Consider the following 14085-nt stretch of genomic DNA (forward strand, 5'->3'; position numbering starts at 1 on the left):
ATTTTTTCATATTACGTCGCGATACATTGCTATGAAAAATATACCTAGTGTAGTTATTTTCTCGGACGTAGAGCAAAAGATAATCTCAGAATTTTCAGAATCCAAAAAATTCTACCATATCTTTTTGCATTTATCAAGCCTAGTTTGTAGTTATCATCAAGGTCAAATTCATTGTCCGTTTGTTCAAAGTCAAACAATAAAATATCAATATCAAAACAATAATAGTTGATTACAATACTGATTTTATTTGGCAAAACATATAACTAGCACATCTGCCAATTGAGGTTAAATGGTTATACACCGGCCCAATAGAAATCCGTTTTGTTCATAACAATGTACAAAAAATCTCATGTTATTGTCCCATACACTAATTTTACATTTAATTAGTTTAAATGTTTTGTTTCAATTTATGAAGACACGTACCTTTGTATTTTAAAAGGAAATAAACTGGTACCTAGATTTCCGAAAAATGTCTTTTGGTGAGAATATATTTTATTTTTAACAGAAATTCTTGCCGCAATATGGACTTTGAAAAGAGCTGACGATGACAAGCGTATCCCCGATATGGATAAGTTTGATAGAATATTTATAGCAATCGTTAAAGGACAAGAATGCTTTAGAGATGAGAATGCATATAAAGTCTTCCAAGAAAAGGTTAGAGATCTGCTGTCTCACATAGAACAAACGACAGGTGCAAAAGCAAATGATGCTGAGACGTCTTGTGTCATTGTCAAGTTTATTTGTAGAACAAATAAACATATGAAAAATCTTTTTGAATACTTCGATAGTGATGACCTCAAATATCGTTTAGATGAAATAGCCAATCTGATATCGCTTCACGTGAAGATACAAGTTAATTTGTCATTTAGAATATCTGATGAAAGTTTGGACAGAATTATACAAACGGAAGGTAAAGTAGTATTTTTTTTATTTTTACTTTTACTTATAATATTATATGCTTTTTTGTAAAATGGGTATTCAAAATGAATAAATACATATTTTTCTTTCTCGATACTTTTGTTGATGCATGAAACTCCATTGCTTATTCATGCGTTTGCATTTGTATTGCATTTTAGACAATGCTACAATTGTTTGACTTGATGCACGTTTCAGGAATTTCTTTTTTTTCTTATACATGTTTCACCATTTTAGGTTTACATCAATGAAAAGTATTTTGTGTGCCTTAGGTTATATATTGTGCTAAAAATTAAGTCTTTTGCTTGCTGAAAATACTCATTTTGAAATGTCGGTTCATCATTTTCAATAATGATTTAAACTCGGTTTTAAATTTTCTTTTTAAAAAAATCATTTTGCATTTTATTTTCATAGTGCATGTGTTTGCCTTTCATCGTAATCATTTCCACTCTTTTTCTGAGATTAATGATGTTATTGAAGCCTGCAAAGCAACATTAATCTAAGTTTGGGAAAACATTCTAGTGCATCTTCTTCCAAGTCTCAATGTATTAAAACATACAATTATCAAGTTATTTAAACCTTTATTTTACCGAGAATTATCACAAGAAAAACATTTTTGAAAAGAAACAGTAAATTACTTTCTAAAAAGTTTCCATTATTGATTTAACTGATTAATTTTCCTTGTGCCTGTTATTTATTGACAATTAACATGTACACTTAAGTTGGTTAGAATTAGTATCTATGGAGAAGGGGTTAGTGATGTGTATCTAGGGAGTAAAAGGATAATTGACCTTGAAACTCAAGGTCAAATTAATGAAATTTAACTTCACTTAAGCTAGCTCAGAGTGAGCTTTTAGGATCATTGAAATTCCGTCGTCCGTCCCCATTTGTTCTTTAACACTCTAGCGGTCACATTTTTGCCTCAATCATCATCAAACTTTGTCAGGATGATTGTCTAGGAAATAGCTCGGGTGAGTTTGTATATGGGTCATCTCAAAATAAAAACTAGTTCACATGAGCTTAAAATAGAAAAATCTAATTAACGCTCTAGTGGCAACTGTTTTGATCAAAATATCCTGAAAATATGTCGAACGTTTTTTTATTGATGATTTCTGAGTAAAGGTTGAATAAGGGTCACCTAAAGTCAAAAACTTGGTCACAACGCCAAAATATGAAAATACCTTGTTAACACTCCAGTCGTCACATTTTCTCTTAATTGTCATCAAACTTGGTCAGGATGCTCGTCTAGGTAATTGCTCGGATGAGTTTGAACATGGGTCATCTCGGATGAAAAACTAGGTCACAGGAGCTAAACACAGAAATATCTTGTAAACACTCTAGTGACTACTGCTTTAATCGAAATATCCTGGAAATTGGTCTGAAAGTTTGTTTTGATTTTTTCTAGGTCAAATTTAAATATGGGTCACCAGGGGGCCAAAAACTAAAGGGAGAGCTCATTTTGAGTAGTTGTTTGGTTACCAGTGCATTTGATAGTAAAGTTTCTTATTCTTGGTCATGTTCATAAGATTAACAATAATAGCGCATCTATAATTATTTAAATTGGAACTTGTAAATGAGGTACATTCTTTCTTCGATCATCTTAGAGATAGTAACTGTTATTCTATTCCCAAAGTTAAGGGTTTCGGAAAGAAGATATTTACATATAACGGTTGTCAGGAATGAAACAGGTTTCCAACACATCTTAGGTTCATAAACATCTGTATGGTCCTTTAAATCCAGTCATTTTATTTTATTTCTTTCAAAAATGTTTTTTTTTATGTTCAGTGCAAATTTTAGTAGTACCAATGTATTGTCAGATATATTCTGTATAAGTATGATAATTATACATGTGTGATAATTTTGTTATGTAATTACTTATGTGCAATAATTAGTTTATTAATCTATGCAATTTGTGATTGAATCGTTTGTGTGCAATACTTAGTAATATTAATTAATTTGATTTCTGGTGACATATGATAAATTCTAAGGACCACAATGGAAATAAGTTTTATGCCTTCTTTTTGTGTCATACTAGATAATGTATATATCGCATCAACTACATGATGAATATATCGCATCAACGCATGCACGTTCATGTTAACATATATTTTTTGATTTCGGCATTGAATTTGTAGTTGGTTTTGACATGTATGTTTTACCAGAATAATACTATCCGTTTTATCTATTTCAGCAGATACAGAACTCGATTCACATATTTCTTTAACAGAAGACACATACCTTATTCGTAAAGAAGGTAGGCCCAAACAATATTTCAGGATATCTTACATGATTTGCTTACTTGCTAATCAGTACACTTATTAAATTGTCGTTGATAATATCTTTTTACAAGCCTTTGAGTGTATCTGATTGCTTGTAAAAGAATACTTATGCCACAGATTATACTTGTTTACCAGCCAATGTGTTTATTTGTTCACTAGTCACTGAGTATACCTGTTTACCAAACTATGAGTTTGTATGTTTACTATCCACTACAGATACTTGTATGCTTGCTTCTGAGTAAACCTTGTACTAGCCAACTAGTATACTTGTTACATAGTCACTGAGTATATTTGTTTACTAGTCAAATTGTACATATGTCACTGTGTATACTTGTTTACTAGCCACAGCCTATACCTGTTTACTAGCCACTAAGTATACTTGTTTACTAGCCATTGAGTTCACTTGTTTCATAGGGTGAGGAAATTATGTAGCCTGACCGGGACTATAAGTCGAGACTCTAAGCTTCCCGGCCGCTTTATCATCTTCTCACCTAATAGTGAACAGTTCAGAACCGTGACATTTGTTAACTAGCCACTGAGTATATTTGTTTACTAGCCACTGAGTATACTTGTTTAATAACCTTGAGCAAAAGTCAGCACTTGATAAAACTGTCCATATGTACTTTTAACATAGAACATCCCCTAATGGGCACTTTACTGATCTGTAAAATTGACAACATAGGACAGGTATATGCCGTAAAGGACACATGTAAAGAAATAACACAATTTAGCGCATTCTTTGTGTGTCATGTCGCAATATTTTTGAAGTAAAAAATTGCTATCAGAAGGGCTCTTTTTCAGATATAAGGAAATTCCAAATAATCTGGAAAATCATGATGATTGTCTAGAAATAAATAATAGCATTCGGGTAATAGATCCCGCGAGCAAATTGTTATTTCTATATACAATGCTTTTGATATGTTTACCTATTCCATCCACTTTATACACTTATTTGACCATTTCCCTTTTTCAAAAATTTGGCCAAAATATATCTTTAATTTACCACAACGAGTGACTGTTTTCAAAGTTTACCTAAAATTTCTAAAAGTATATTGGTTGATCTTGCAAAATACAAAATATTTTACCGTGTCCCTTACCAAAAAAAGGGCTCTCTGGTGAACATTGCGGCAAGTTTGCCGCAAACATTGCGGTGAGTTTGCGGCAAACTGCTTTCAGCAATTATTTACCATGCAAATGAGGTTTGCGGCAAATTTGCCGCAACTCATGAGGTTAGCGGCAAACTTGCCGCAAACTATAGGGGGAGGTAGCTTCTGTTTGCGGCAAATTTACCGCAAACCTCATTTGCATGGTAAAAGTTTGCAGATGTTCGCCAAAAGTTTGCGGCAAATTTGCAGCAAACTTCATTTGCATAGTAAGTTTGCGGATGTTCGCCAGAAGCTTTTGGTAACACTGCGGCAAACTTCATTTGCATATTTGCCAGTTTCAGCAAATATGTTATGGCGATATTTTGGCAAACATTTTGGTAAAGTTCTGGCGAACAATTTTTTCAAACATTGGAATAATAAAAACTAGCTGAATTATAAAGAAAACAAATACATATTGGTTTAACACATTTTTTCAATAGAAAATAAAAGAAATATTACAAACATATCAGAAGAATAAAATGAAATTTGATAAATTTGTAAAATAAAGAAATTAATTCCCAAAAAGAGATAAATTTTACACACATTTTATTAGCAACTGATTCTATACATATTTGACTTTCATAAATTTCCACTCTTTAGTTATGATGCTATCATGAATTGTTCATATTACTTAATAATCAATTAAAACAAGAGCCGGTTGAACCTGGGTGATCCTAGATACAGAAAAGTATATCTTTTGAAGTTTCAGGGTTATGTCCCAGACAAAGTTCAAAGTGTGATAATTCCAAAATAGTTGTAAAATCCCACTTTATATAACGACGTTATGGGCCGTACACATTTTTGCTTCAAGGTCATGCTGTGACCTAGACCTTCAAGGTAATGACCCAAATGTTGCATGTGACATATCGTCTCAATATGGTGATTATTTCGGTGAAATAGTTGTAAAATCCGACTTCAAATAACGAATTTATGGGCCAGACACGATTTTGCTTCAATGTCATGTTGCGACCTTGACCTTCAAGGTATTGACCCAAATGGTGTGTGCGACACATCGTCTCAATATGGTGATCATTTCTGTGAAATAGTTGTAAAATCCGACATCAAATAACCAAGTTATGGGCCGGCACAATTTTTGTTTAAGGTCATGCTGTGACCTTGACCTTCAAGGTAACGACCCAAATGCTGCGCACGACACAGCATCTCAATATGGTGATCATTACTTTTTAAATAGCTTTAAAATCCGACTTCAAATAACGAAGTTATGGGCAGGACATGATTTTGTTCAAGGTCATGGTGTGACCTTGACCTTCAAGGTAGCGACCCAAATGTTGCGGGCGACAGGTCGTCTCAATATGGTGAGCATTTCTGTGAAATAGTTTTAAAATCCAACTTGAAATAACAAAGTTATGGGCTGGACACGAATTCAGGTTCGTATGTACGTACAGACGGACGGACAGACAACCCAATGACTATATGGTCCGCCGAAATTTTTCGGGGAGCATATAAACAATGTTTGACAATAGCTATTATTCAGCACATGTTGCAGTATTTCTTAGCACCATAAATGGGAAATATAATATTGTTGTAAAAGCTAAATATCAGAAAAGTTACAGTTTGAAAACTTCTATCTGGTCAAAAAGTTTCATTCAAACATGAACTGGCATGGAATAACATACATACTTCTACATCCACTTAGACAAATCACTATTAATAACAATAAATACTAACAATAGCGTTATGTGTTATGCAAAAACAGACTAGACCAATAATGGCTTTCAAAATTGTAAAAATGAATCTCAAAAATATATTTTGGTCTTAAACAAACAACATATTTCATGGACATAATACCTTCAGATTTAAACTCATATGTCATATAACATTATGATTGTGAGCAAAACAATATCTGACACATACAATTATGTCTTTCAAAATTGTTAAAATTAATCACAACAATATATTTGGGTCTTATACAAACAACGAATTTCATAGACATAATTTTTTGTTTGCTTGTTTTTGGTTTTTACGTCACATCAACACAGTAAAGGTCATATCGTGACGTTCAGGTGCCCTTCCTTGCATTATTTCAGGCACGAACGGGTATCTGAGTAGAACCACTGACGTTCAGTTAAGCTAGCTGGATAGCTTCCTCACAAGAAAGAATCCAAAGTCCCTGTCGGGATTCCAACCCACAGCGGTGAGGGGCAAGTGGTTTGAAGTCAATGACCTTAACCACTCGGCCACGGACGCCCCTCATAGACATAATAACTAAAGATTTAAACTAAATGTCTTTAGTCATGTCATATAACAATTGCAAGCAAAACAAAAACAAACTAGAGCAATAATGGCTTTCAAAATTGTAAAAATGAATCTTAACAATATTTTTGGGTCTTATACAAATATAGACATAACTATTAAAGATTAAAACTAAATGTCTTTAGCCATGTAATATAATGATTGCAAGCAAAACAAAAACTGACTAGAACAATAATGGCTTTCAAATTTGTAAAAATGAATCTTAACAATATATTTGGGTCTTATACAAACATAAACATAATAACTTAAGAATAAAACTAAATGTCTTTAGTCATGTCATATAACGATTGCAAGCAAAACAAAAACTGACTAGACAATATCGTAAGTTTGCATGAAATTGGCTTGGCAATTTATGAGATGTTGTTTAAAGATCAAGTTTACGGACGAAAGATAGACAAAAGCTCGCAATGTCACTTTGTTAGCTAAAAACGCACTACTTTACTCTTTCACTCTTCCAAGTTTCAGTGCCCTGGCCATTGTGTGTATTTTGGTGTTGACTGCTTTGGTGACTAAGCTTCTCTCCATATTTAGTTTATTGGTGCAGTACACTGAAAAAAACAAGGTTTATTTTTCATTTCCATGTAACCATGTTTATACTGGATAAAACTAGAACTATCACTGAAGGTGAATGATACCCCAAAACCCCACTTTGAAGTAAAGTGGCAGTAATCTATTAGTAAAGCCCACCTACAAATGAAGAAAATAAACACCAAAGGCAATTATTATTTATTGCTGGCTTGATTTTGATCTGTTGGGATGAACATGTATTTGCATTGCAAAACCTAGATTTATTTACAAATGACAAGTGGCTCATATATTATAAGTTTATCTAACTTAGTTAAGAAATCAAGGTATCATGTTAAAAAAACACCAAAATACCAAACAAGAGCGATCAGTGATCACATGTGTCGCCTCATGATGGCCAATTTCATGTTGGGACAAGTTTTGTGACAGACAGACAGTGCACAACTAGACTTGGTACTGATCATTCCTTTAAAGTTTGGATGAAATTGCACCAGTAGTTTTTGAGGAGTAGTCCGGACAAGCTTTTATGTATCTGGCAACACACAGAAAAAAAACACCTTTTCATCAAACTTGCCAAAATATCATTCAACAGGAAAACCTGTGCAATATGTGCCAGGACTTGAGTAACAGATCAATCCTGTAAAGTTTCATTGAAATTGCATTTGTGGTATAAGAGATGTAGTCCGGACAAACTTAAAAATAGGGCCATACCTCTGACAAAAATCATTGAACCGGAAAATGCTGACAATATGCACAACTAGACTTGGTACTGATCATTCCTGTAAAGTTTGGATGAAATTGCACCAGTAGTTTATGAGGAGTAGTCAGGACAAGTTTTTGTGTATCTGGCAACACACAGAAAAAAAAACACTTTTTATCAAAGGGCCATAACTCGGCCAAAAATCATTCAACCGGAAAACCCATGAAATATGCACAAGGACTTAAGCTACAGATCAACCCTGTAAAGTTTCATTGAAATTGCATTAGTGGTATAAGAGAAGTAGTCAAGACAAACTTTAAAAAATAAAAATTATTAAAGGGCCATAACTCTTGACAAAAATCATTGAACCGGAAAATGCTGACAAAATGCACAACTAGACTTGGTACTGATCATTCCTGTAAAGTTTGGATGAAATTGCACCAGTAGTTTATGAGGAGTAGTCCGGACAAGTTTTGTGACGGACGGACAGATAGACAAGACGACGGAGAAATGATCCCTATATGTTACCACTACTCCGTAGAGGCGACACAAAAATGAACCATGCTGTGAACATGACAGCTAGGTCAGAACTCAAAGTTAAAACCAGGGTAATTCAAATAACCATTAGGATTTTTCTTCTAAATGCCACTGTTTGAAAGAACAATGTTGACTAACCAGTCTTACTTGTATGCAAAACTCACTTTTTCAATTATACATCAATAACAGTGGTTAAAATACACACAGATACTTTTCTGACAAATTCTAAATCATTACTGACATGATGACTGAGAAAAACTTGAAATGTGTCAATAAAACACGGATGCCCCCACACGCCACTGTTCTGTCAATCTTATGACTCTAGGTCAAATAGTTTTTGGACTACATGTGCCACAAGTTGAAAACTAAAAATCAACAAAGGGCCATTATTCTGTTAAATTTGGTTGCAGCAAAAATTCCTTCCTTTACTACCATCTACACATTAAGTTTGTTAATCCCTGGAAGTTTAAGCAAAATCTTCCATCCGGTTTAAGAGGAGTTGCCTTCACAAGATTTTGGGGCAGACTGACAAGTGCCACGCTATATGCTCCCACATTGTGGGGGGATAAAAATAATCTTATTTTACTTACATGTTAAACTGTCAAATCCTCTTTTGTGCCAGGCAGTATCTACTGCACTGGACATACCACTGCGGGTTTTACAGGGAAATTTCGGGGAAAGTCTTAATCTGCTGTGAGGTTTTTTAAGATGTGGACCACTTCTGATTTGTTTTCAACCTATGACTGTCTGTGAGAACTGTAATTGTAAAAATATATTTCAAAAATATTTTCTGTATTTTAAAATTCATCTTAAACGTAATATTGACAAATATTGAAGATTGAACACCAATAAATTGACAATAACATATTTATAATTAATGTAACACAATGTTCACACAGTTACTAGAATAAGTTATGTTAATTATTAATGCTAATTGCACGACTTTTTCCTGACCAATTTTAGTAATCACTTTTATGAAATAATTCGGACTGCATATCGATTATTCATCACATGAAGTTACATCAAATTGTTTCTATTGAAGACGACCCCAAATAGCATTACAAAATTATCAAAGTATTATCATTTAATTGCTACACCATGATTATAAATATATATAAAAAAACCTCATAGATTTCAACTTACAGTTTAATAGGCATTTTTGTTTGATGTATTGTTGAGGATTGTTAATCACAATTGTATAAATCTGACCATTCACTGTCATTTGTAACTGTAGCATCTGACTGATGAATAGACCTTGAATAAAAAAAAATACATATGTACAAACAGTATATGGAGAGATATTCATATATTGAAGCAAATTTAACTGACATAACACAAACAGTTCAACAACACCAGTCAGTTTTGCATAGTCCTTTAGGCTTTACTTTCGTAAATAAACAAAATACAGAAAACAAACTACCAGTACTCACTTTAGTGCTGGCAAACATCTGGCAAAGGACATCCTCCGAGATCTTGTCAATAAGATCTTCCATGATGTTGTGTTCTGATACCATTGATTCTTCATGATGCACATCCCTTAAAAAGAATGTATGTATTTAATATGAATTTTAGTCTTAAACCAATGAAGGTAAAATATGATAAACAAGATCAACAAGGAAAGGCGGCGTTCAATGAACGCAACCCCCATATGACCAAGCAACAAGTACCAATGGCAAGGAGCCCAGACGGACCCAGTTTGTCATGTAGAAATAAATACTTTTTTAAAAAAACAATTACACATTCATGTTATTTTGAAAAAAGAAATATGTACATGAATATAGAGTAACATGCAAAAACAACAAAGCCATTGTTTAAAAATTCTTTTCTCATATATGGATTGTATAATATTCTTTGGTTCCCTAAACCACGAGTGTGCCAGCAATATAGGATTATACCATGATATAAGCTGCATAGACATATAATTACAAAATAATTTTTGAAATTCTTTCAATTCAAGTACATGTTATTTTGAAAATATCATTGTAAATGTAAATGTGTCTTACTCCATTTCCTTGATCTTATGCAGCAGATTCTGTCGGCATAGAAGCCAGTGCTGTCTCAATGATATTTCCAACACGTATCTCCATTTCTTTTCATGTTTTTATTTCCAATTGTTGGTATATTTAGTGTTGACAACAAATTGTTGACCCTCACCGGCCCACCTACACTATCAATCATTGCTGTAAGAAAATGAAAGAAACAAATTATTTCATTAAAGTATACAAATATTTTGTCAAAAAAAACTTCACATGGATTGTAATTTACATAACCGTGATAATAACACATTGCATAAATTAATATACTAGAGCTATATTTAGCTGCCTCATGTACGTTGAATATTAGTACTGTGACTGTGTGTATTGGCAGCCTAGTGTAAACTGTGTCTTTTATATAATGTACATGTAGGATTCTGTAATGTCTTACTAAAAATTGCATTGTTGCAAGATTTAATTTAGCAACGTTTTATCATTTGTTTTTCAAATTTGTCAGTGACTTTGGGGAAATTAAAACAGTTCAGAGGGAAGTTTATAAAACATTTCACAATAGGAAGTGGCTAGCCGTACGGCTAGCCAAAAGTTCTAGCCATACGTGAGTCACGTACGACTAGCCAGGACACACTGTATTGGCTAGCCGTACGGCACTTTTCAAAATTATATGGAGTATGTGAGTCACGTACGGCTAGAACTTTTGGCTAGCCGTATGGCTACTGGTCGGGGACCATCAACCGGACACTTTTTAAACATTTTTCCGTACAGATTTCATAATTTTTAACCTAGAGACCTAAAAATTTGAGACAGTTCAGCTAGGTTCTTCTCCTAACTAACAAACTAGTTTGTTTTTTTCTGATTGTATTTACACTTATATCTGAGGCTCGAAAACGTGGGTATAAAAATTACCTAAAATGTCTACACTACAGTACCATGTGTCCGGACAGATATGTACATGATGTGATTTAATTCAGATAAAAGCTTGGCTGTTTTAATTTTTGATTTTCAACATGTTATACAATATTTCAGCAACAAATCCTGAAGTTTTGGATATTCTATTGTTTACTCTGCAAATGATTATAGTTGGTATATGAGGTCAGGCATTGCCCTCTTGACCCCCAAATTTCAACGTCAACATTCTTGAAAAAGACATTAAAATATTACCATTTACGGAGGTTGAAATAAATTTATTTACTTAATTTTAGAAGAAACATTCATTTATTGTTGATAAAAAGCAACTGACAACCACTGAATATAGAAAATAGAAAATTAAGCATTTTTGGAGCCGTCCGGGTTTGGTGGTTGTCCGGTTTTGGTGGTCCCCAACCAGTAGCCACTTCTTTCACAATAAGGAGTAGTGTTTTACAGCTAAACACAAACAAGAAACATGTATTCTGTATAATAAATTAATTATTTATAAATCAGTTATTTTTTACGGAATGAATGATATACTGAAGTGATTTTAGCTGTCTAAATGTAGGAGTTCATTCCGTAGAGGATATTTATTATGTAAAAACCTGTTATGAACCCCTTGCTAGATGTTTGTTCTTTCACAGCTAACTACGCAAGCGCATGGTAGGTAAATATTTTATTTTTTTGCGCATGCGGGTGTGATATTTTTTAAGCGCCTGAATGATCCAGATCAGTAGGGCTGACCACACGACTGTCATAAAAATACAGATAAGAATGTTTCTGCCCCGGGGGGCAGATAACCGGATATTGCCAACATAAATTTGGTCCGCATAATTTTACATGTTTGACATCATTGGAAGACAAGTAAATAAACATTGATAAATCATAATGTATCGATATATTCATTTTGGTACGAGACCTTACATCTATGAATTCATTATCAGTATATAGTACTTAATGTAAACTATGATGCAATACATTAATCACTTACCTGTTCCTAATTTTGTGTTGACAACGAAACATGGCATTCCAACTTTCACAGGTCTTCAATCTACTAGAGTCTGTGTGTTTTTCCATAGGGAACACAATTCACATGACCGCATTCTGTGTTTCGACATTTCACATACAAATAACCAGACACTCCCTGTTTAAATTCACCTAACATGTTGTCAAAAGTTAATCAGTACTGTTAATGGTAGCCAACTGGTCCAAGTCTACATTTTTTACAAAATCTTAGGTTTGACCGTAACACGCCAAACTCAACGATTCTTCTTCCCTCTTTCCAACCCTCATTATCAACCGATTTAGGAAGAGTTGATGTCTTGTAGAGCTGGTTTGGTTGACACGTAATACTGGTTACCTGCACTATTGTTATGTTCTATAATAAAGTCGGAATACTTGAGTTTTCTGCATCTTTTTACACTTTTTTTGAATCGACCGAGCGTGTCACGCTGTAAGACGCCATGTTAGATATCTGCGGAAATTACGTCATTTTCTTGGGGAATACTACCACGTGACCGGGGATATTCGCTATTATTAGAATTCCGACTTTATACGTAAACAAACGAAGTTCGTTACGATAAATGGCGAGATATGGCGGTAATTGTCGAAGATTGCCGATTTCATTATGGGTCTTCTACCTTATAATTTTTTTACTGTTATTGTGAACTACAAAACCCTCCATGATACATATGATGTTTCAATTTGATAACTCTTAGGCAAAAAATAAAAATTTGTTTGTTTCCACTTCCCGACCCATTAAAATAAGGTTGGGTAGGTAGGTAGGTAGGTTATAGCACGGACTTTAATTGACATTTAAATCCGTGGTTATAGGTAGGTACATGAAGGACTTTTTTTTATATGTGCATAATAATATAATTCCTTGGCAAAATAGTTATTTACTGAACAAAGTTGGATTAACTTTCAGAACTGATATGTTTGTGGCGATTATCTGGCAAACTTTTTTTATAGAAAAGTTTCTGGTGAACTTTCAGCGAATTTTTTTTTTTGATAGAAAGATTCTGGCAATCTCTGGCAAATTAGTTTTCCACTGAAAGTTTCTGGCAAACTTTTGGCGAACAACTTAATATTCTGGTGAATTCGCCGCAAAGTCGCCAAATGTTTGCCACAGAGTTGCCACTAGTGGCGATATCTGGCAAACACTTGACACAGTGTTTTGGCGAACTAAAAGGTTTGCAGCGAATTTGCGGCAAAGTTGCGGCGAATTTGCGGCAAACCTTTCCTTTTGGTACGGGGTAGCTTTTATTTTATTGGACTTTGAAAAAATCTGGTACCATATTGACTTTTGAGTTTCGCAATATTTGGCCAATAGATACCTACAATAATTTAAATCAAAAACTTTTTTTCTTCTTTTCATAAGGGATCAGAGAGATATATAAAAAATGTTAAAGAGAAAAAAAGATATCCCTTCTAGGATTTGACCCCTCGCCCCTTAGTTTCAATTCAGTTGACAGTAATTTTAGCCTATTTGAATAATTTTCAAAGCTGTCTACTTCCCTAAAAAATTAACCAGGCCTTCTTTTTAGGCAATCTAGCGGTTTTCCCTTATATCATCCAAACGAGAAAAACTCGGAGCTTCACTTAGTTAAGTTCTGTTTAAACATTGTAGATGGTAGGAACGTTCACAATGGTTAAATCTCATAAATATGTGTCTCACGTACACTTATCCATTTTGCATTGATATCGAAAATATTAATTGTTAACAACTTCACCTATTATTTGTTGCAAAAAAATAAATGAGGGTTAAGTTAATATCTCATAGGCATCTCAATATAAAGTCAAAACTGTTA

At 33.6% G+C, this 14085-nt stretch overlaps 1 long non-coding RNA gene across 1 annotated transcript; it reads right to left on the minus strand.

Moving 5' to 3' along the window:
* Positions 1-7012: 7012 nt before the first annotated feature.
* LOC132713428 (uncharacterized) lies at positions 7013-12914 on the minus strand. The gene is made up of 6 exons (XR_009623448.1): positions 12267-12914; positions 10379-10555; positions 9806-9911; positions 9519-9629; positions 8966-9131; positions 7013-7161 (listed from the first exon to the last, which is right to left on the minus strand). It is a non-coding gene; the product is annotated as an uncharacterized LOC132713428 (long non-coding RNA).
* Positions 12915-14085: the final 1171 nt, after the last annotated feature.

The sequence above is a fragment of the Ruditapes philippinarum genome, unplaced genomic scaffold, assembly GCF_026571515.1.
Source record: "Ruditapes philippinarum isolate M1 unplaced genomic scaffold, ASM2657151v2 ctg8758_1_1_1_1, whole genome shotgun sequence".
NCBI classification, from domain to species: Eukaryota; Metazoa; Mollusca; class Bivalvia; order Venerida; family Veneridae; genus Ruditapes; species Ruditapes philippinarum.